The following is a 21,985-nucleotide window of genomic DNA, read 5'->3' as shown; positions in this document are numbered from 1 at the left end:
AACAGGGAGAGGAGTTTACGGAGCACTTATCTTTTTCCAATCTTAAATCTGTAGGCCCTTGCCAAAATTTAATTCAAATAATGTAATCTCTCGAGTCCATGTATGTGTTCTATAAGGCTTGTACTTGTATAATCAGTATACTAATGAAAAAGATGAGCCTTGTCGGGACTCGTGCAAGGGTATGTCCATGCAGAGGTGGGATGCCTCTTTAGTTAAATAAATGAGTCTTCCCTGGCAGGCTATCCTGCCAGTACCCTTTTTCTATTTTGTTACCGGGGCCCGGAGTCTACTGGGCAAAAAATAAAGGGACCAGCCCCCGCCAACCTTATCTTAGCAAAGGCCACTGCGACCACCTAGGCTGAAGCAACGTTTGAGCCAAAAGTGGGAGCACCTAAGTTTCAAAGAGTGGCGAAGCTTTCTCATGCACAAGTTTTAGCCTGCAGAATACTTATGGACAAGAGGTAGAACTTATCTGTTTGGCTTGCCGGGGATCGCAGTGTTGGTCCATCTTCTCAACTCCTTGTAGAAGCCAAGTTCACGGTAGGATCCTGCAACTTTATGTAGATGAGAATGATGTAGGATGCGATCCTATCTAAATGCATATGCAGATGCTCATGAAATGCTTATGAAAATGCTCTTGGAATGCTCATGCATGCATTCAACTTGGTCGGGGGGCCCCAGCGCTTCATTTATTCTCTGGTGCACAGGGTCATCGCCCTGGCTTTGTACAAGGGGTTGCATGCAGCAGAGGCAAGGCCTGTACAAATGGGTGGCTGCCGAGCAGGGCCCGCGGCCGTGCCTTACGGGTAGAACTTGCAGAGATGCTCAATATTCCATGAGTTTTACAATTCAATGCCATCTCTGGTCTCCAGACAGACCACGCCAGGTCTGGTGACTCGTACTACTCGGTAAGGGCCTTCCCACTTCGGCGTCAACATGTTTGTACCCTTGGCCGACTGAACGCGCCTAAGGACAAGGTTGCCTTCCGCAAAACTCCGAGCATGAACCCTGCGGCTATGATAGCGATGGAGGGCTTGCTGATAGCGTGCAGCACGCATAGCAGCCCGGAGACGGGTCTCCTCGAGTAGCACAGCGTCGTCACGCAATGCTAATCTTGCGCTACTTCATTATAGGCAAGCACTCAATGTGACCCATAAATGAGTTCTATGGGGATACCTGCTTCTGAACATAGACCAGGGAAACGGGAGTCTGCCCGGTAGCTCGATTTGGTGTCGTTTTGAGGGACCAGAGGACTACCGGCAACTCATGGATCCACCGCTTGTCGTGCTTCCGCAGCGTTTCAAAGGTTCTTGTTTTGAGGCCCCGCAGCACTTCAGGGTTCGCCCTCTCAGCTTGCCCATTGCTTCTGGGATATGTGACAAAGGCAAATGAGACCTAGCTTCCGAGGGTGTGAACATATTGCATGAAGGCACGACTCGTGAACTGTGTGCCATTGTCGGTAATGATCCTTGCGGGAACTCCAAAATGACACACCAATTCTTTTAAGAACTTGATAGTTGACTGAGCAGTCACCTTTCTGTTGGGATCTACGGTAGGGTGCGTCGACTGCAAATTAAAATTTTCCTACGCGCAGAAGAACCAAGAACATGCTACGGGAGATGGATCACAGATCGTTACCACTAGACGCGCAGTGTCGTGCAGCGGAAGAAGAGTTGGGGCAGCGCGTCCGCGTGGATTGTGTCCTCCTCGTCTGATCTCCCTCGAACAGCCGGACGTCCAATCCCACGCACAAGTTCGCCGGAGCGGCGCAAGTGCACCGCCTCTAACGGTATCCTCGCGTGCAGGAGGAACAACATGCGGCGGACTGCTAGGTCCGATCACACAGTCGGCGGCGTGTGGAGGTGGCTATTCGCAACACATGCAAACCCTTGTCGCAGCGCCGAAGCGATCAACCGCATGAGCGTGCTGCACCTCCACTTTATATAGGCGTCTGTCGCGGGCTCAACACTTGGGCCTTGCACGGACCCTAAAGCCCACAAGTCTACTCGTCCACAATCCGAATATAGCTCGGATCACATCCGACCAGTGTCCTCGGATCTGACCTTGTAGGTTCCTTCCCTTAAGAGCGCGATGCCTTAGGTTCAAGTCGGCTTGGTCACAGTTTGGATCACCTCCAACCTGCACGGTTGGTAGCAACCTCTAGCAAGGAGTGTCGACCACCAAGCAGACTATGAAGCTGGTTAGGCGAACTTGTACATCATACTTCTATTCCCTTTGCCACACGATATATGTTGTCGGGCTCAAGGCGAGTTTGTCATCCTTGTGGTAGCCCGACCTCTTTCTCGTTCCAGTGATGTCGACCACAAACCGAATTATCTCATAATCCATGTCGCATGGCCATGCTTATCCTGGTCAGATCACACAAGGGCCCAGAGTATACCTCTCCTGACCGGAGGGGAAATTCCATCTTGCTCGACCATGTCTCGTAGCATGGGACATGACAAACCCGAAACCTACCTTTGTAACTACCCATTCATGGAGTACCATTTGGTCGGCCCAAAGCAAGTCTGTCACCAACCCGAGTACATGCGCCAGCTCAGGTCTTAGGACATAGAATATATGTTGTACTAGAGACTCACAGATGACATATCACTACGTCTCAAAGTTGAGTCTGTCCAACTCGGACCTTATCTCGACTCGGATCCGACTACGTCAAATCCGACCAGACCTTTCCAAGTCCATATTATCCGGTTAGCATCCAATGCTTCATGGCTAGTGAGACCGAGCCATCGACCGTGTCATATGCTAGTCAAGTTGGCTGCGCGTCCACACAGCCCTTTCGACTAGGGACCTTTTAGGACAGTCATCATACAATGCATAGTCCCACAAACAAGTCACGTAATTGCTGATAAACATCGTTGATAATGTCCAAGGACTATCTTCATTCATAAACACATAGGAAATATCATCATACATGATTGCCTCTAGGGCATATCTCCAACAGTCTCCCACTTGCACTAGAGTCAATCAAATAGACATCGAATGCCCATAGCTCTAACGTGCCCCTCATGCTTGGGTTGTGGATGCGGCTTAGTCAATGGATCTGCAACATTTGCATCCGTGTGAATCTTGAATAACTCTACATCACCATTATTTATGATCTTTCATATCAGGTGATATTTCCGGTCTATGTGTGTGACCTTGTGGTGATTCCTCGGCTCCTTGGCTTATGCGATGGCACCAGAATTATCACAATAAAGGTCCAACGGTTTCACCGAGGCTGGGAAAATACCAAGATCATCCAGAAAATGTTGGATCCAAACACCTTCCTTTGCAGCTTCACAAGCCGCAATGCATTCGGCTTCTATGGTAGAATCGGCCACCGTATCCTGCTTGGAACTCATCCAGTGCACTGCCCCTCCATTCAGGACGTATACGAATCCGGACTGTGATCGACAATCATCTCTGTCGGTTTGGAAACTAGCATCGGCGTAACCCCTTACGACGAGCTCTTCCTCACCTCCATAAACTAGGAACATCTCTTTAGTCCTTTTCAGGTACTTCAAAATAGTCTTTACCGCTACCAGTGACTCTCACCTGGGTTGGCCTGGTACCTGCTTGTTAGGCTTATTGCAAAAGCAACATCAGGCCTTGTACATATCATGGCATACATGATGGATCCGATTGCCGAGGCATATGGAATCCTACTCATCCTGCTTCGCTCATCAGATGTTGAAGGACTCTGAGTCTCGCTTAGCCTTATACCATGTGAGAGTGGAAAGAACCCTTTCTTCCCCTCACTCATGTTGAACCGCTTCAACACTTTATCTGTGTACGTGCTCTGGCTTAAGCCGAGCAGCCTCCTTGATCTATCTCTATAGATCTTAATGCCTAAAATATATACTGCCTCACCAAGGTCCTTCATTGAAAACTTGCCATTCAATGACTCCTTGACCGAGTTCAGCAACGAAACATCATTCCCGATCGGTAGTATGTCGTCCACATACAAGATCAAAAACACTATCAAGCTCCCACTTAACTTCTTGTATAAACAAGGGTCCTCTTCGCTTTTGATGAAACCGAGACCAGTGACGACCTCATCAAAACGAATATTCCAGCTCCGAGATGCTTGCCTCAACCCATAAATGGATCTCTTGAGCTTGCATACCTTACTAGTGCTAGTCAGATCGACAAAACCCTCGGGTTGTATCATACACACGTCCTCGGTTAAATTTCTGTGAAGGAAAGCCGTTTTAACATCCATCTGCCATATCTCGTAATAGAAATATGAAGCTATAGCTAGTACGATCCTCACCGATTTCAACATCGCTACCGGCGAGTAAGTCTCGTCGTAGTCAATTCCTTGAACTTGTCCATAACCTTTAGCGACAAGCTGAGCTTTGTGGATCTGAACATTTCCATCCACATCGGTTTTCTTCTTAAAGACCCATTTGCAACCAATGGCAGTTACGTCAGGTGGTGGATCAATCAAGTCCCAGACTTGATTCTCATCCATGGACTTTAACTCAGATCTCATGGCCTCCAGCCATGCCTCGGAATCTGGGCGCACCATCGCTTCCGCATACGTGGCCGGCTCATTGCTTTCTAGCAATAATGCATCACACACTCTGCGCAATCTTTCCGACCTCCGTGGTTCCGTGCCGCTTCCACTACGGGTTCCCTGACAGACTCCTGTATGATCTCATCACTAACCGAGCCGTCCCCGAGTGGTCCTCGAATTTCTTCGAGTTGGACTGTCCTCCCACTGGCCTCCCGACTGAGAAACTCTTTCTCAAGGAAAACCCCGTTCCGAGCAACAAACACTTTGTTCTCTTCACGATTGTAGAAGCTATATCCCAAGGTCTCCCTCGGGTATCCCACGAATATGCATTTATTCGACTTGGGTGTAAGCTTGTTTGACATAAGTCGCTTGACAAATGCTTGACAACCCCAAATCTTTAGAAAAGACAAACTGGGACTCTTCCCGGTCCACATCTCATGTGGTGTCTTGTCTATGGATTTTGATGGTACCCTATTAAGTGCGAAAGCTGCAGTTTCTAGAGCATATCCCCAGAATGACAAGGGTAAATCCGATTTGCTCATCATAGACCGGACCATGTCCAACAAGGTCCTATTCCCCCGTTCCGACACGTCGTTTCTCTATGGCGTACCCGGAGGTGTGAGCTGAGGTACTATACCTCGACTTTTCAGATGATCTTCAAACTCCTGGCTCATGTACTCACCTCCACGATCAGATCAAAGAAGTTTTATAGTCTTGCCGAGCTGATTCTCAACCTCGTTCTGAAACTCTTTGAACTTTTCAAAAGTTTCCGACTTGTGCCTCATCAAATAGATATATCCATATCTACTCAAGTCGTCGGTAAAAGTCACGAAGTACTGATAGCCACCTCGGGCAGTTGTGCTCATTGGACCACACACATCACTATGTATAAGCTCCAACAGCTCAGACGCCCTCTCGCAACTCTTTGCGGAAGGAGACTTAGTCATCTTGCCGAGCAAGCATGATTCACATGTCTCGAACGACCGAAAGTCGGATGAAGTTAGGAGCCCATCATCATGGAGCTTCTTCATGCGTTTCAGACTAATGTGTCCAAGCCGGAAATGCCAGAAGTATGTCGGATTTATCTCATTAGGCTTATGCCTCTTGACATTCACGTTATAGACCGGCTCCTGTTCTAGATTCAATATAAATAGCCCATCAACAGTGGGTGCATAGCCGTGGAACATACCATTCAAAAATATCGAACAACTATTGTCCTTTAAATTGAATTCATAACCTTGACTCATCAAACATGAGGCAGAAATAATGTTCCAACTAAGTGCAGGAATGTAATAACAATTATTCAATTCCATAATGAATCCGGAAGGAAGCTGGAGCTGCATCGTGCCGACCTCCAATGCAGCAACTCTTGCTTTGTTGCCGACCCTGATGTCAATCTCCCCTTGTGCCACATGCCTAGTTCTTACCAGCCCCTGCATCGAGTTGCAAATATGAACAACCGATCCGGTATCAAATACCCAAGAGCTACTAGGTATGTCAGCAAGGTAAATGTCTATAACATATGCAACAAGTGTACCTTTGCCCGAAGAAGCATTTCCGGTCTTCTTGCCATGCTCTGCAAGCCACTTGCTACAGTTCCTCTTCGAGTGACCAGTCTCCTTGCAATGATAGCAAATGGTCTTCGAGTCCGGTCCAGACTTCAGCGCAGCGGCGGAGGTTACCGTCTCCGTGCCCTTTGCCTTAGCCTTTTTCTTGGACCAACTCTTCTTGAACTTAGCCGATTTCTGCACCATCAATACTTGATGTGTGCCTTTCTTAATATCCTGCTCTGCCACTTTGAGCATCCCATGCAATTCAGTGAGCTTCTTATCCATGCCATGCATATGATAGTTCGAGATGAACGTCCCATAGTTGGGCGGAAGAGAACCCAGAACAACATCAGTAGCCAGCGCATCCAAGAGCGGGAAGCCCAAACGATCCAAAGCTTGCACATATACGATCATCTTGATCACATGCGGGCTCAGTGCATCACATTCCTTCAGCTTGCAATCCATCAAGGATCGCCAGACATTGAACCTTTCGGTCCTAGCCTGTGTCTGAAACATGCTCTTGAGACTCTCGATCATATCGTAGGCCTCAACATTTTCGAAATGCTATTGCAAATCGGGCTCCATACAAGCTAGCATTAGACAACTGATCTCCGTTGATTCATCAACGAGTTTCTGGTAGGCATTCTTAGTTGTGGCATTAGCATTATCGGCAGGTTCCTCTGGAAGTGGATCCTCTAGAACATGTTCCTTTTTATCATGCTTGAGAACAATTCTCAGATTTCTATACCAGGTGGTAAAGTTTGTTCCATTCAGTTTATCCTTTTCCAGAATTGATTTCAATGCAAAGTTGGGTTGAGTAGGTAGTGCCATTGATCTACAACAGAAAATATGCAATCACTAAGCAATGTGTTTATGTAGAGTAATTCAAGCCTAAACAGAAATACTCCCACTGAAGTCAGCATCCCTCCGCAAACTCTCAGTGATTCAGGATCCGACTAGTGCATGCGACTAGGGAGCTTTAGCATCACTGCTAGCCAACATACCTATCCGGTAAGCAACTCCTTGCTAATCGTATCTCTATATGACTCCTGTCGGTCGGGAAGGTATCTCATACCCCGGCTCCCAACCTTCTTTTCCACAAGGCCCAAAACCGTTTTGATAGCCTTGTCAAGTTAACCTGATGCAGTGCATATCCGTGTCCAACACGAACCCTTCAGTTCAAGGACACCCAGCAGTGCCCCAATTTTATGAGCCCACTACTAGACGTACTTGACGTGCGAAGGTGCAACATCAGGGATGGCAATTCGCTTGATATTCATGAGGGATCATTCTACCATTCTAACATGCATAGAAACAAAGAAGCATAACAATCACAAATAAACACATATTGTGAAATAGTATGGCTCCTTCATGGACGTTCTTCTAGGTCAGCTCCGACTCCGATGACCATCTACGAACTCCATCTTGTTTGTCACGCTGGGATGCCAAGCCACCAACCTGATCTCTATTATCCAACTACTACAACTAGTAATGAATGTTACATAGAGTCACAAGTCGACACACAGGTCGTTATACAATATAATGATAACACTTTGGCTCCTGCCGACTGACAAACACGACACGCAAGCCATGTATAATTTACACGCATGCATCACGTACACATGAGCCATACTATTCACATCAAACCCTGCAAAATAAAGTTATGCATAGAATCGCATTCTACCGGTTTGTGTGATCGTGTACGAAATACAAGGCACTATGCACACGCCGAATTTTCTGATCTGGCCGATCTTATCGATCACCGCGAGTCCGATTCGGTTTTACGTTTCACTATCAACCCCGATGGCGGATACTGACCGGTAGGGGTAGGTTGTGTCACGACCTCATCGACTCCGATCATCAGAAAACATAACCTCTTCAATCCCCTTGTGCAATTGATCTCATCAACCGTGCACATAGCCGATCTCATCAAGGACAATAGATCTCATCTGCTGCTTCCACATATCTAATATGCATATGATCTGAATCCAAATCCTATAGCAGAGGCTCTGATACCATGGTTGGGGTCTACGGTAGGGTGCGTCGACTGTAAATTTTCCTATGCACAGAACAACCAAGAACATTCTACGGGAGATGGATCACAGATCCTTACCACTAGACGCGCAGTGCCGTGCAGCGGAAGAAGAGTTGGGGCAGCGCGTCCGCGTGGATCGTCTCCTTCTTGTCCGATCTCCCTCGAACAGCCGGTCGTCCGATCCCACATACAAGTTCGCCGGAGCGGCGCAAGTGCACCGCCTTGATAACCCACAAGTGTAGGGGATCGCAACAGCTTTCGAGGGTAAAGTATTCAACCCAAATTTATTGATGCGACACAAGGGGAGCCAAAGAATATTCTTAAGTATTAGAAGTTGAGTTGTCAATTCAACCACACCTGGATAACTTAGTATCTGCAGCAAAGTATTTAGTAGAAAAGTGGTATGATAGTAATGCTAACAGTGGCAAAAGTAAAGATAATAGCTTTGTAGTAATTGTAACAGTAGCAACGGAAAAGTAAATAAGCGAAGCACAAGATGTGAAAATCTCGTAGGCATTGGATCAGTGATGGATAATTATCTCGGATGTGATTCCTCATGTAATAGCTATAACATAGGGTGACACAGAACTAGCTCCAATTCATCAATGTAATGTAGGCATGTATTCCGAATATAGTCATACGTGCTTATGGAAAAGAACTTGCATGACATATTTTGTCCTACCCTCCCGTGGCAGCAGGGTCCTAGTGGAAACTAAGGGATATTAAGGCCTCCTTTTAATAGAGAACCGGAACAAAGCATTAGCACATAGTGAATACATGAACTCCTCAAACTATGGTCATCATCGAGAAGTATCCCGATTATTGTCACTTCGGGGTTGTCGGATCATAACACATAATAGGTGACTATAGACTTGCAAGATAGGATCAAGAACACACATATATTCATGAAAACATAATAGGTTCATATCTGAAATCATGGCACTCGGGCCCTAGTGACAAGCATTAAGCATAGCAAAGTTATAGCAACATCAATCAGAACATAATGGATACTAGGGATCAAACCCTAACAAAACTAACTTGATTACATGGTAAATCTCATCCAACCCATCACCGTCCAGCAAGCCTACGATGGAATTACTCACGCACGGCGGTGAGCGTCATGAAATTGGTGATGAGGATGGTTGATGATGATGACAGCGACAAATCCCCCTCTCTGGAGCCCCAAACGGACTCCAGATCAGCCCTCCCGAGAGAGATCAGGGCTTGGCGGCGGCTCCGTATCGTAAAACGCAATGAAACTTTCTCTCTGATTTTTTTCTCCATGAAACAAAATATATAGAGTTGGAGTTGAGGTTGGCGGAGCTCCAGGGGGGCCACGAGATAGGGGGCGCGCCCAGGGGGGAGGGCGCGCCCCCACCCTCGTGGACAGGGTGTGGGGCCCCTGGCCTTCATCTTTTGCCAGTATTTTTTATATTTTCCAAAACTTATCTCCGTGGATTTTTAGGTCATTCCGAGAAGTTTTGTTTTCTGCACAATAAACAACATCATGGCAGTTCTACTAAAAACATCGTCAGTCCGGGTTAGTTTCATTCGAATCATGCAAGTTAGAGTCCAAAACAAGGGCAAAAGTGTTTGGAAAAGTAGATACGTTGGAGACGTATCAACTCCCCTAAGCTTAAACCTTTGCTTGTCCTCAAGCAATTCAGTTGATAAACTAAAAGTGATAAAGAAAAACTTTTACAAACTCTATTTGCTCTTGTTGTTGTAAATATGTAAACCCAGCATTCAAGTTTCAACAAGTATTATGAACTAACCATACTCACAATAACACTTAGGTCTCACAATTACTCATATCAATGGCATAATCAGCTAGTGAGCCATAATAATAAAACTCAGATGACAACACTTTCTCAAAATGATCATAATATGATATAACAAAATGGTATCTCGTTAGCCCTTTCTGAGACCGCAAAACATAAATGCAGAGCACCTTTAAAGATCAAGGACTGACTAAACATTGTAATTCATGTTAAAAGAGATCCAGTCAAGTCATACCCAATATAAACCAATAGTAATGAATGCAAATGATAGTGTGCTCTCCAACGGGTGCTTTTTAATAAGAAGGTGATTACTCAACATAAAGGTAAATAGATAGGCCCTTCGCAGAGGGAAGCAGGGATTTGTAGAGGTGCCAGAGCTTGTTTTTAAAATAGAGATGAATAAAATTTTGAGCGGCATACTTTCACTATCAATGCAACAACAATGAGATGGCTATATCTTCCATACTACATGCATTATAGGTAGTTCCCAAACAGAATGGTAAAAGTTTATACTACCCCACCACTAATGAAGTCATGTACCTAGGGTAGGGTCATGAACCTGACCAAGGTACCCTCCCCAAGGACACCTCTTAGAAGAAGCCGTCTTCCAGTCGGCCAAGAGGGACTCCACTCGAAGGACTAGAAGACACTCGACGAACCTGAAGACACTTGACCATGAAGACTCACTCGACCATCAGGAGTTCAAGATCTACTCCGTATCCAAACGATCTGTAATTAAGTAGTCTTAATGGTCATGATGGCACTTTATGTAGGGCGTTACCAGTAACGCCCAACCTTAATGTACTTTAACCCTCTGCTACGTGGGCTGGTTGGGGTCTTGGCGTCCTCTATATAAGCCACCCCCTCCACTGGTAGAGGGGTTCGCACCCCTGTAACTCTCACACACATAATCCAGTCGACCGCCTCCGGGCTCCGAGACGTAGGGCTGTTACTTCCTCTGAGAAGGGCCTGAACTCGTAAAACACTCGTGTGTACAACTGCTCCATAGCTAGGATCTTGCCTCTCCATACCTACCCCCATTCTACTGTTAGACTTAGAACCACGACAGTTGGCGCCCACCGTGGGGCAGGTGTCTTAGCGACTTGTTGGAGAAGTTGCAATCTTTTCGATTCCCATCGTCATGGTTTCAGGCGGAGTTTTGGTTGAGGGCCGCGAGATCCGTCTCGGCGCAATCACATTCGTCATCAACGACTCTGCCTGGCTGCAGGAGGCTCCGCTCGACGTGGATGCGCTCCCGGTCCGCGGAGCTATGCATTTTCGAGCATGCGTCCACGGCGTCCTTCTACGGCAACTGTAGACTCAATATCGGCCGGTTTTTATGCCATCCTCCCTCCCAGCTTCCCGCCGGCGTAAGCGCTCCGGTCGGTCGAGGCTCCAGCGGTGGGTGAGGCACGTAGTGGCTCGCCAGTCGACCGCTGCCCAAGTCGCGGCAATCGAGCCCGACGAATCTCTCTACGGCCTGTTCGACCTATCGACTGGCTCCGCAGAGACTGCATCCGAATGCGACAGCAGTGATCTGGCGGCGGAGGTCCTGATGGTTAATGGGCCGCACGTTCCTCCCAGCTTTCCTGGCGCCGAGGGAGGTTACAGCGGGGGCGATCCGTCACACGACCATGAGGAGTACCGCCCCAAGCCCCTCGACTCGCAGCAGAGGGAAGAGCTTCGCCGCTGGAACATGGATGCGCTCCATACTCCGATCGTTGGAGAAACCCCTGAGGCTCGCGCCTTAGAGGACGCGCGCTTGGCCAACCTGGCTGAGCGCACTCGACTGGAGAACCTTCAGCGAGCACTCGACGAGTGCGCGCGTCAACGGGTCCCGGACTCCATTCGACGCCAACTCTTTAAACCACTGACTCAGGTATACCGCACTCCAATCCAGAATTTGGCAGCTGCAACACGTATAGCAGAGTCGATTCAGCCTTCCCAGTCAGAGGCTGGCAGAGGCTTGATGAAGATCAGGGATTTGCTCCGAGGAGCTGGAGATCAGAATTCGGCTGTGTCGCAGTCACGGAACAAGATTCATAGCAGGTCCGTGGTGGCGAATACTGTCCAGTCGGCTCATAGCCCTAGGTCGCCCCCAAGGCGTGAAGGGCATGGCGACTGTCGGTGTCAAAACCGGCGGATCTCGGGTAGGGGGTCCCGAACTGTGCGTCTAGGCGGATGGTAACAGGAGACGACGGACACGATGTTTTTACCCAGGTTCGGGCCCTCTTAATGGAGGTAAAACCCTACGTCCTACTTGATTAATATTGATGATGTGGGTTACAAGAGTAGATCTACCACGAGATCAAGGAGGCTAAACCCTAGAAGCTAGCCTATGGTATTATTGTTGTTCGTCCTATGGACTAAAGCCATCCGGTTTATATAGACACCGGAGAGGGCTAGGGTTACACAGAGTCGGTTACAATGGTAGGAGATCTACATATCCATATCGCCAAGCTTGCCTTCCACGCCAAGGAAAGTCCCATCCGGACACGGGACGAAGTCTTCAATCTCGTATCTTCATAGTCTTGGAGTCCGGCCGATGATGATAGTTCGGCTATCCGGACACCCCCTAGTCCGGAACTCCCTCAGCGACGGACACGATCAGTACAGGAACTATGAGCAGGATGATCACCGAGTCGATCGCAATGATCAACGTCGAGTGCCCACTCCTCCCCGGAGAGGTGGATCATATATGCCTCGACAGCAAGATGATAGATGCCAATACAGTGGCGGACGAAGAATTCCAGTTGACCCTAGGGAACCAGGCTTTGACGCGAGATCCATCATCGTTCAAGGTCTGGTCGACCGGAACAGAGCCCACAGAGAGGGTAATGACAGAGATGTACCCACCAGCAGCCGGGTGCACGTCTCCGGACCAGAGTGTTTCAGCAGAGCCATCAGAGCCGCAGTGATTCCTCCCAACTTCAGGTTGGCGACTGGAGTCAGCAAGTTCAACGGTGAGTCCAAGGCCGACACTTGGCTTGAGGACTACCGAGTGGCTGTTCAGATCGGCGGTGGAAATGACGAGGTGGCCATGAAGCATCTGCCTCTCATGTTGGAAGGGTCAGCCAGGGCATGGCTGAATTAGTTGACGCCCAGCAGCATCTACACGTGGGAGGACCTCTCCCGAGTGTTTGTCAGGACATTCGAAGGAACGTGCAAGCGGCCAGCGGGACTGACAGAGCTGCAATCTTGTGTACAGAAGTCGGATGAGACTCTGAGGGATTACATCCAGAGATGGATCACACTGCATCATATAGTAGAAAATGTGTCTGATCACCAGGCAGTCTGCGCCTTCAAGGAGGGCGTAAAGTACAGAGAGCAAAGCCTGAAATTCGGTCAAACCGGAGACATGTCTCTGAGTCGAATGATGGAAATAGCCACCAAATATGCCAATGGTGAGGAAGAGGATCGGCTCCGGAGCGGCAAACACAAGTCGGTCGCCCAGGACACCGGAGGTGGAAATTCCAGTCGGAAGCAAAAGCGTAAAGCTGAGCCAGCCGCACCTGGAGAAGTCTTGGCCCTAAACCAAGGAAAATTCAAAGGGAAACCCAAGGGGCCTTGGAACCCCAAGAAAGTAAAAGATAAAGAAGGAGATGACGTGTTGGATTTGCCATGTCACATCCACACCAAGAAAGACGAAGAGGGTAATTTCATCTACCCGAAGCATACCACTGGACAGTGTCGACTCCTGATACAGCAGTTCCAAGGAAAGCAGTCCAAGGACAAAGAAAAAGAGTCGGACAAGGTTGAGGACAAGGAGGATAGTGACGGGGAATATCCGCAGGTCAATTCCACCTTGATGATTTTTGCCGATGTTGAGAGCAAAAACCGACTGAAAGTTATAAACCGAGAGGTAAATATGGCTGCTCCGTCAACACCCAATTACCTGAAGTGGTCTCAGACTGCCATTACATTCGACCAATCTGACCACCCCGCGCACATAGCCACCCCTGGGAGGCAAGTGCTGGTGGTCGACCCCGTCGTTGAAGGCACTCGACTGACCAAAGTGTTGATGGACGACGGCAGCAGTTTGAATATACTGTATGCTGAGACGCTAAAAGGGATGGCCATTTCGATGTCCAGGCTGAGCACAAGCAACATCAGTTTTTATGGAGTCATCCCTGGCAAGAAGGCCGCATCACTCGGCCAGATTGCCCTTGATGTAGTTTTTGGCGATTCAAAGAATTTCCGCAAAGAGAAGCTGACTTTTGAGGCCGTGGATTTCCAGAGTGCCTATCATGCAATTTTGGGCAGGCCAGCTTATGCACGTTTTATGGCTCGACCATGTAACGTGTACCTCAAACTAAAGATGCCAGGCCCTAAAGGCGTGATCACTGTCACTGGTAACCGCAAGAAGGCAGAAGAGTGCTTCCAGAAAGGCTCGAAGATCGCTGATGCTCAGATGGTGGCAGAAGAGTGGCAGGAACACCAAAGGAACGCAGACCCTAGTGATTTGTTGCGTGCCAAGAAGCCTACTACGGAATCAGCGTTTTAGTCGTCCGGTGAGACAAAACCCGTTCACATCCACCCGACCGACCCAAACGCTGCTCCGACTCATATCTCCACAACACTCGACCCCAAATAGGAAGAAGCGCTCATCCAGTTCCTCCGTGAGAACTGGGACATCTTTGCATGGAAACCTTCTGACATGCCGGGTGTACCCAGGGAACTGGCTGAGCATCGTCTGCGACTCGATTCAAAGGCAAAACCTGTCAAGGAACATCTGTGACGGTCCGCCGTCCAGAAAAGGAAGGCCATTGGCGAAGAAGTGGCGCGACTCCTAGGAGCAGAGTTTATCCGAGAGATTTATGATGAAGTCATGTACCTAGGGTAGGGTTATGGACCTGTCCAAGGTACCCTCCCCAAGGACATCTCTTAGAAGAAGCCGTCTTCCAATCGACCAAGAGGGATTCCACTCAACGAACCTGAAGACACTCGACCATGAAGACTCACTCGACCATTAGGAGTTCAGGATCTATTCTGTATACAAACGGTCTGCAATTAAGTAGTCTTAATTGCCATGATGGCACTTTATGTAGGGTGTTACCAGTAACGCAAGACCTTAATGTACTTTAACCCTCTGCTACGTGGGCTGGCTGGGGTCTTGGTGTCCTCTATATAAGCCACCCCCCTCCACTGGTAGAAGGGTTCGCACCCCTATACCTCTCCAACACATAATCCAGTCGACCGCCTCCGGGCTCCGAGACGTAGGGCTCTTACTTCCTCTGAGAAGGGCCTGAACTCGTAAAACACTCGTGTGTACAACCGCTCCATAGCTAGGATCTTGCCTCTCCATACCTACCCCCATTCTACTGTCAGACTTAGAACCACGACAGTTGGCGCCCATCATGGGGCCGGTGTCTTAGCGACTTGTTGGAGAAGTTGCAATCTTTTCAATTCCCATCATCATGGTTTCAGGCGGATTCTTGGTTGAGGGCCGCGAGATCCGTCTCGGCGCGCTCACGTTCGTCGCCGACGACTCTGCCTGGCCGCAGGAGGCTCCGCTCGACGTGGATGCGCTCCCGGTCCGTGGAGCAAAGCATTTTCGAGCATGCGTCTGCGGCGTCCTTCTGCGGCAACCGTCAACTCAGTATCGGTCGGTTTTCGTGTCATCCTCCCTCCCAGCTTCCCGCCGGCGTAAGCGCTCCGGTCAGTCGAGGCTCCAGTAGTGGGTGAGGCACACAGTGGCTCGCCAGTCGACCGCTGCCCAAGTTGCGGCAATCGAGCCCGACGAATCTCTCTACAGCCTGTTCGACTGGCTCCGCAGAGACTGCATCCGAATGCGACAGCAGTGATCCGGCGGCAGAGGTCCTGATGGTCAATGGGCCGCACGTTCCTCCCGGCTTTCCTGGCGCCGAGGGAGGCAACGGCGGGGGCGATCCGTCGCACGACCATGAGGAGTACCGCCCCGAGCCCCTCGACTCGCAGCAGAGGGAAGAGCTTCGCAGCCGGAACATGGATGCGCTTCATACTCCAATCGTTGGAGAAACCTCTGAGGCCCGCGCCTTAGAAGACGCGTGCTTGGCCAACCTGGCTGAGCGCACTCGACTGGAGAACCTTCAGCGAGCACTCGACGAGCGCGCGCGTCAACGGGTCCCGGACTCCAGTCGATGCCAACTCTTTAAACCTCCGACTCAGGTATACCGCACTCCAATCCAGAATTTGGCAGCTGCAACATGTATAGCAGAGTTGATTCAGCCTTCCCAGTCAGAGGCTAGCAGAGGCTTGATGCAGATCAGGGATTTGCTCCGGGCAGCTGGAGATCAGAATTCGGCTGTGTCGTAGTCGCGGAACAGGATTCATAGTAGGTCCGTGGTGGCGAATACTGTCCAGTCAGCTCATAGCCCCAGATCGCCCCTGAGGCGTGAAGGGCATCGCGACCGACATGATCAGTACAGGAACTATGAGCAGGATGATCACCGAGTCGATCGCAACGATCGACGTCAAGTGCCCACTCCTCCCCGGAGAGGTGGATCATATATGCCTCGACAGCAAGATGACAGACGCCAGTACAGTGGCGGACGAAGAATTCCAGTCGACCCTAGGGAACCAGGCTTTGACGCGAGATCCATCATCGTTCAAGGTCTGGTCGACCAGAACAGAGCCCACAGAGAGGGTAATGACAGAGATGTACCCACCAGCAGCCGAGTGCACGTCTCTGGACCAGAGTGTTTCAGCAGAGCAATCAGAGCCGCGGTGATTCCTCCCAACTTCAGGTTGGCGACTGGAGTCAGCAAGTTCAACGGTGAGTCCAAGCCCGACACTTGGCTTGAGGACTATCGAGTGGCTGTTCAGATCGACGGTGGAAATGACGAGGTGGCCATGAAGCATCTGCCTCTCATGTTGGAAGGGTCAGCCAGGGCATGGCTGAATCAGTTGATGCCCAGCAGCATCTACACGTGGGAGGACCTCTCTCGAGTGTTTGTCAGGACATTCGAAGGAACGTGCAAGCGGCCAATGGGACTGACAGAGCTGCAATCTTGTGTACAGAAGTCGAATGGGACTCTGAGGGATTACATCCAGAGATGGATCACACTGCATCATACAGTAGAAAATGTATCTGATCACCAGGCAGTCTGCGCCTTCAAGGAGGGCGTAAAGTACAGAGAGCTAGGCCTGAAATTCGGTCGAACCGGAGACATGTCTCTGAGTCGAATGATGGAAATAGCCACCAAATATGCCAATGGTGAGGAAGAGGATCGGCTCCGGAGCGGCAAATACAAGTCAGTCGCCCAGGACACCGGAGTGGAAATTTCAGTCGGAAGCAAAAGCGTAAAGCTGAGCCAGCCGCACCTGGAGAAGCCTTGGCCCTGAACCAAGGAAAATTCAAAGGGAAACCCAAGGGGCCTTGGAACCCCAAGAAGGTAAAGGATAAAGAAGGAAATGACGTGTTAGATTTGCCATGTCACATCCACACCAAGAAGGACGAAGAGGGTAATTTCATCTACCCGAAGCATACCACTCGACAATGTCGACTGCTGATACAGTAGTTCCAAGGGAAGCAGTCCAAGGACAAAGAAAAAGAGTTGGACAAGGTTGAGGACAAGGAGGATAGTGACGGAGAATATCCGCAGGTCAATTCCTCCTTAATGATTTTTGCCGATGTTGAGAGCAAAAACCGACTGAAAGTTATAAACCGAGAGGTGAATATGGCTGCTCCGTCAACACCCAATTACCTGAAGTGGTCTCAGACTGCCATTACGTTCGACCAATCTGATTACCCCACGCACATAGCCACCCCTGGGAGGCAAGCGTTGGTGGTCGACCCGGTCGTTGAGGGCACTCGACTAACCAAAGTGTTGATGGATGGCGGCAGCAGTTTGAATATACTGTATGCTGAGACACTAAAAGGGATGGGCATTCCGATGTCCAGACTGAGCACGAGCAACATGAGTTTTTATGGAGTCATCCCTGGCAAGAAGGCCGCATCACTCGGTCAGATTGCTCTCGATGTAGTTTTTGGCGATTCAAAGAATTTCCACAAAGAGAAGCTGACATTTGAGGTTGTGGATTTCCAGAGTGCTTATCATGCAATTCTGGGCAGGCCAGCATATGCACATTTTATGGCTCGACCTTGTTATGTGTACCTCAAACTAAAGATGCCAGGCCCTAAAGGCGTGATCACTGTCACTAGTAACCGCAAGAAGGTAGAAGAGTGCTTCCAGAAGGGCTCGAAGATCACCGATGCTCAGATGGTGGCAGAAGAGTGGCAGAAACACCAAAGGAACGCAGACCCGAGTGATTTGTTGCGAGCCCAGAAGCCTGCTACGGAATTAGCATTTCAGTCGTCCGGTGAGACAAAACCCGTTCACATCCACCTGACCGATCCAAACGCTGCTCCGACTCATATCTCCACAACACTCGACCCCAAATAGGAACAAGCGCTCATCTAGTTCCTCCGTGAGAACGGGGACATCTTCGCATGGAAACCTTCTGACATGCCGGGTGTACCCAGGGGACTGGCTGAGCATCGTCTACGAGTCGACTCAAAGGCAACACATGTGAAGGAACATCTGCGACGGTCCGCCGTCCAGAAAAGGAAGGCCATCGGTGAAGAAGTGGCTCGGCTCCTAGCAGCAGAGTTTATCCGAGAGATTTACCACTCCAAGTGGCTCACCAATGTCGTCATGGTCCCCAAAAAGGACAATTCGCTTCGCATGTGCATCGATTTCAAGCATATCAATCGGGCCTGCCCGAAAGATTATTTTCCTCTTCCCCGCATTGACCAAATAGTCGACTCGACTGCGCGATGTGAGCGACTTTCTTTCTTGGACGCTTATTCCGGGTACCATCAGATCTGTCTGTTTGGACCCGATGAGATCAAAACGGCTTTCATCACCCCATTCGGGTGCTTCTGTTGTGTCACCATGCCATTCGGCCTCAAGAATGTCGGAGCCACGTTCATGAGGATGATTCAGAAGTGTTTTCTCACTCAAATCAGTCGGAATGTGGAAGCGTACATGGATGACATTGTGGTCAAGTCACGGAAAGGTTCCGACCTGTTGACTGACCTAGCTGAAACATTTGCCAACCTCAGGAGGTATGATATCAAGCTTAATCCATTAAAATGCACATTCGGAGTTCCTGGCGGAAAGTTACTCGGTTTTCTCGTTTCCGAACGGGGAATCGATGCTAATCCAGAAAAAGTTGGCACTATACTCCGAATGAAACGCCCTGTGCGTGTGTACGATGTCCAGAAACTTACTGGATGCTTGGCCGCGTTAAGTAGATTCATCTCTCGCCTCGGTGAAAAGGCATTGCGTCTTTACCGACTGATGAAGAAATCAAACAAGTTCGAGTGGACTCCAGAAGCTGATGCAACGTTTGCAGCCCCAATCAGCAAAGAGCCTTTGCTGCTTTACATTGCAGCCACATGACAAGTCGTCAGTACTGTACTTATGGTCGAGCTGGAAGAGGAAGGAAAAGCCTTCAAAGTTCAGCGCCCAGTGTATTACATTTCCGAAGTCCTGACCCCATCCAAGCAGCGATACCCTCACTGTCAGAAGCTTGTATATGGGATTTACATGACCATGAAGAAAGTTGCCCACTACTTCTCTGACCATATTATCACAGTCGTCACCGATGCCCCCTTATCAGAGATTCTACACAACAGAGACGCAACCGGTTGAGTGGCAAAATGGGCGATTGAACTTATTCCCCTAGATATCAGATTTGAGGCAAAGAAAGCTATCAAGTCCCAAGCAATAGCAGATTTCCTCGCCGAGTGGACTGAATAGCAGTTACCAACCCAAGTTCACTCGGAGCACTGGACTATGTTCTTCGATGGCTCCAAAATGCTGAATGGTTCCAGTGCTAGAGTGGTCTTGGTTTCCCCCCGAGGAGATAAGCTCAAATATGTACTCCAGATTCACTTTGATTCCTCCAACAATGAAGCAGAATACGAAGCACTCTTGTACGGATTACGTATGGCCATTTCACTCGGCGTCCGTCGCCTCATGGTCTACGGTGACTCGGACTTAGTGGTCAATCAAGTGATGAAGGAGTGGGACATCAGAAGCACAGTCATGACTGGATACTGCAATGCAGTCAGAAAGCTGGAGAAGAAATTTGAGGGATTAGAGCTCCATCACGTTCCCCGACTGAAAAATCAAGCAGCCGATGACTTGGCCAAGATAGGTTCCAAGAGGGAAGCCATTCCGAGTGGCGTGTTCTTGGAGCATGTTCACACGCCGTCAGTTCAAGAAGATCCTTTCACTGAGGAAGCCCCACAGCCAAAAAGCGCCACAGATCCGACTGAAGTCGAGGTCCCAGCTGTGGTCGACTTGATCATGGAAGTTCTGGTCATCACTCCCGATTGGATAGTGCAATATATCGCCTATATTCTGAGGAAAGAGCTCCCCGAGAATGAAGAAGAGGCTAGGGAGATCGCCCACTGATCCAAAGCCTTCACCGTCATGAGGGGACAGTTATACAGAGAAAGTGCGACTGGAGTCAGTCAGAAATGCATAACACCAGAAGAAGGTCGAATGATTCTCAACGACATCCACTCGGGGACCTGTGGCCATCATGCGTCTTCTCGGACCATCATGGCTAAAGCATACCGAGCTGGTTTCTATTGGCCCAGAGCAAATGAGATGGCGAAAGAGATAGTCAACAAGTGTGAAGGATGTCAATTTTACTCCAATATGTCACACAAACCCGCCTCAGTCTTGAAGACCATTCCACTCGTCTGGCCTTTTGCTGTGTGGGGACTGGATATGGTTGGACCTCTGAGGACAGGCAGAAACGGCTACACCCGTGTGTTGGTAGCAGTCGACAAGTTCACTAAGTGGATTGAAGCTAAACCCATCAAGAATTTGGATGCCGGCACCGCCATCAGCTTCATCAGGGAGTTGGTATTCAGATATGGAGTTCCCCACAGCATCATCACGGACAATGGGTCAAACTTCGACTCCGAAGAGTTCAGAGCCTTCTGCGCATCTCAGGGTACACGAGTCGACTAAGCTTCAGTCGCTCACCCTCAGTCGAATGGACAAGCAGAACGAGCAAATGGCTTAATTCTCAAAGGACTGAAACCCCGACTGATGCGCGACCTCAAACACGCAGCTAGTGCATGGGTCGACGAACTTCCGTCGGTGCTTTGGGGATTAAGGACCACGCCAAATCGGTCGACTGGGAGGACTCCGTTCTTCTTGGTCTACGGAGCTGAAGCAGTCCTGCCGAGTGACCTGCTTCACAATGCACCCCAAGTCGAACTCTACACCGAAGCTGAAGCAGAGCAAGCCCGACAGGACGCAGTCGATCTTCTAGAAGAAGAGAGAGAGATGGCCTTGATCCGATCGACCATTTACCAGCAGGACTTGCGTCGCTTCCATGCCAGAAATGTGAAGAGTCGAGCTTTCCAAGAGGGAGATTTAGCTCTCCGAGTGGATCAACAGAAACCACACAAGCTTGCTCCTACTTGGGAAGGTCCCTTCATCGTCACCAAGGTTCTCCATAATGGGGCATACCGCCTTTACAATGTCGAGTACCAGATTGACGAGCCCAGAGCATGGAACGCGGACTTACTCCGCCCTTTCTATACTTAAGTTTTCCATTCGGATGAGTTGTAATAAAAGTACTCCTATAGTGTATTCATCAAAGACAAGAGTTTCATAATTTTCTTAGAAATCGTTATTGCTTTTGCTTTCATAAATTTGTCCCCCAGTGGGAGGCTTAGCTGCGAACCCATTTCGCCTAAGGTTGTCAAAAATCCTACCGAGTGGTAAGCCAGCCTTCCACTCGGAGGCTTAGCTGCAGCCCAGTGCTCGCCTAAGTTTTTAAAAATCCTACCGAGTGGTAATCCAGCCTTCCACTCGGAGGCTTAGCTGCGAATCCGTTTTGCCTAAGTTAAAACAAAATCCTACCGAGTGGTAAGCCAGCCTTCCACTCGGAGGCTTAGCTGCAGCCCAGTGCTCGCCTAAGTTTTTGAAAATCCTACCGAGTGATAAGCCAGTCTTCCACTCGGAGGCTTAGCTGCAGCCCAGTGCTCGCCTAAGTTTTTAAAAATCCTACCAAGTGGTAAGCTAGCCTTCCACTCGGAGGCTTAGCTGCCAATCCGTTTCGCCTATGTTAAAACAAAATCCTA

Source organism: Triticum aestivum, chromosome 4B (genome assembly GCF_018294505.1).
Source record: "Triticum aestivum cultivar Chinese Spring chromosome 4B, IWGSC CS RefSeq v2.1, whole genome shotgun sequence".
Lineage (NCBI taxonomy): Eukaryota > Viridiplantae > Streptophyta > Magnoliopsida > Poales > Poaceae > Triticum > Triticum aestivum.
The sequence above is the reverse complement of the archived record's forward strand: the minus strand, read 5'-3'. Positions refer to the sequence as shown.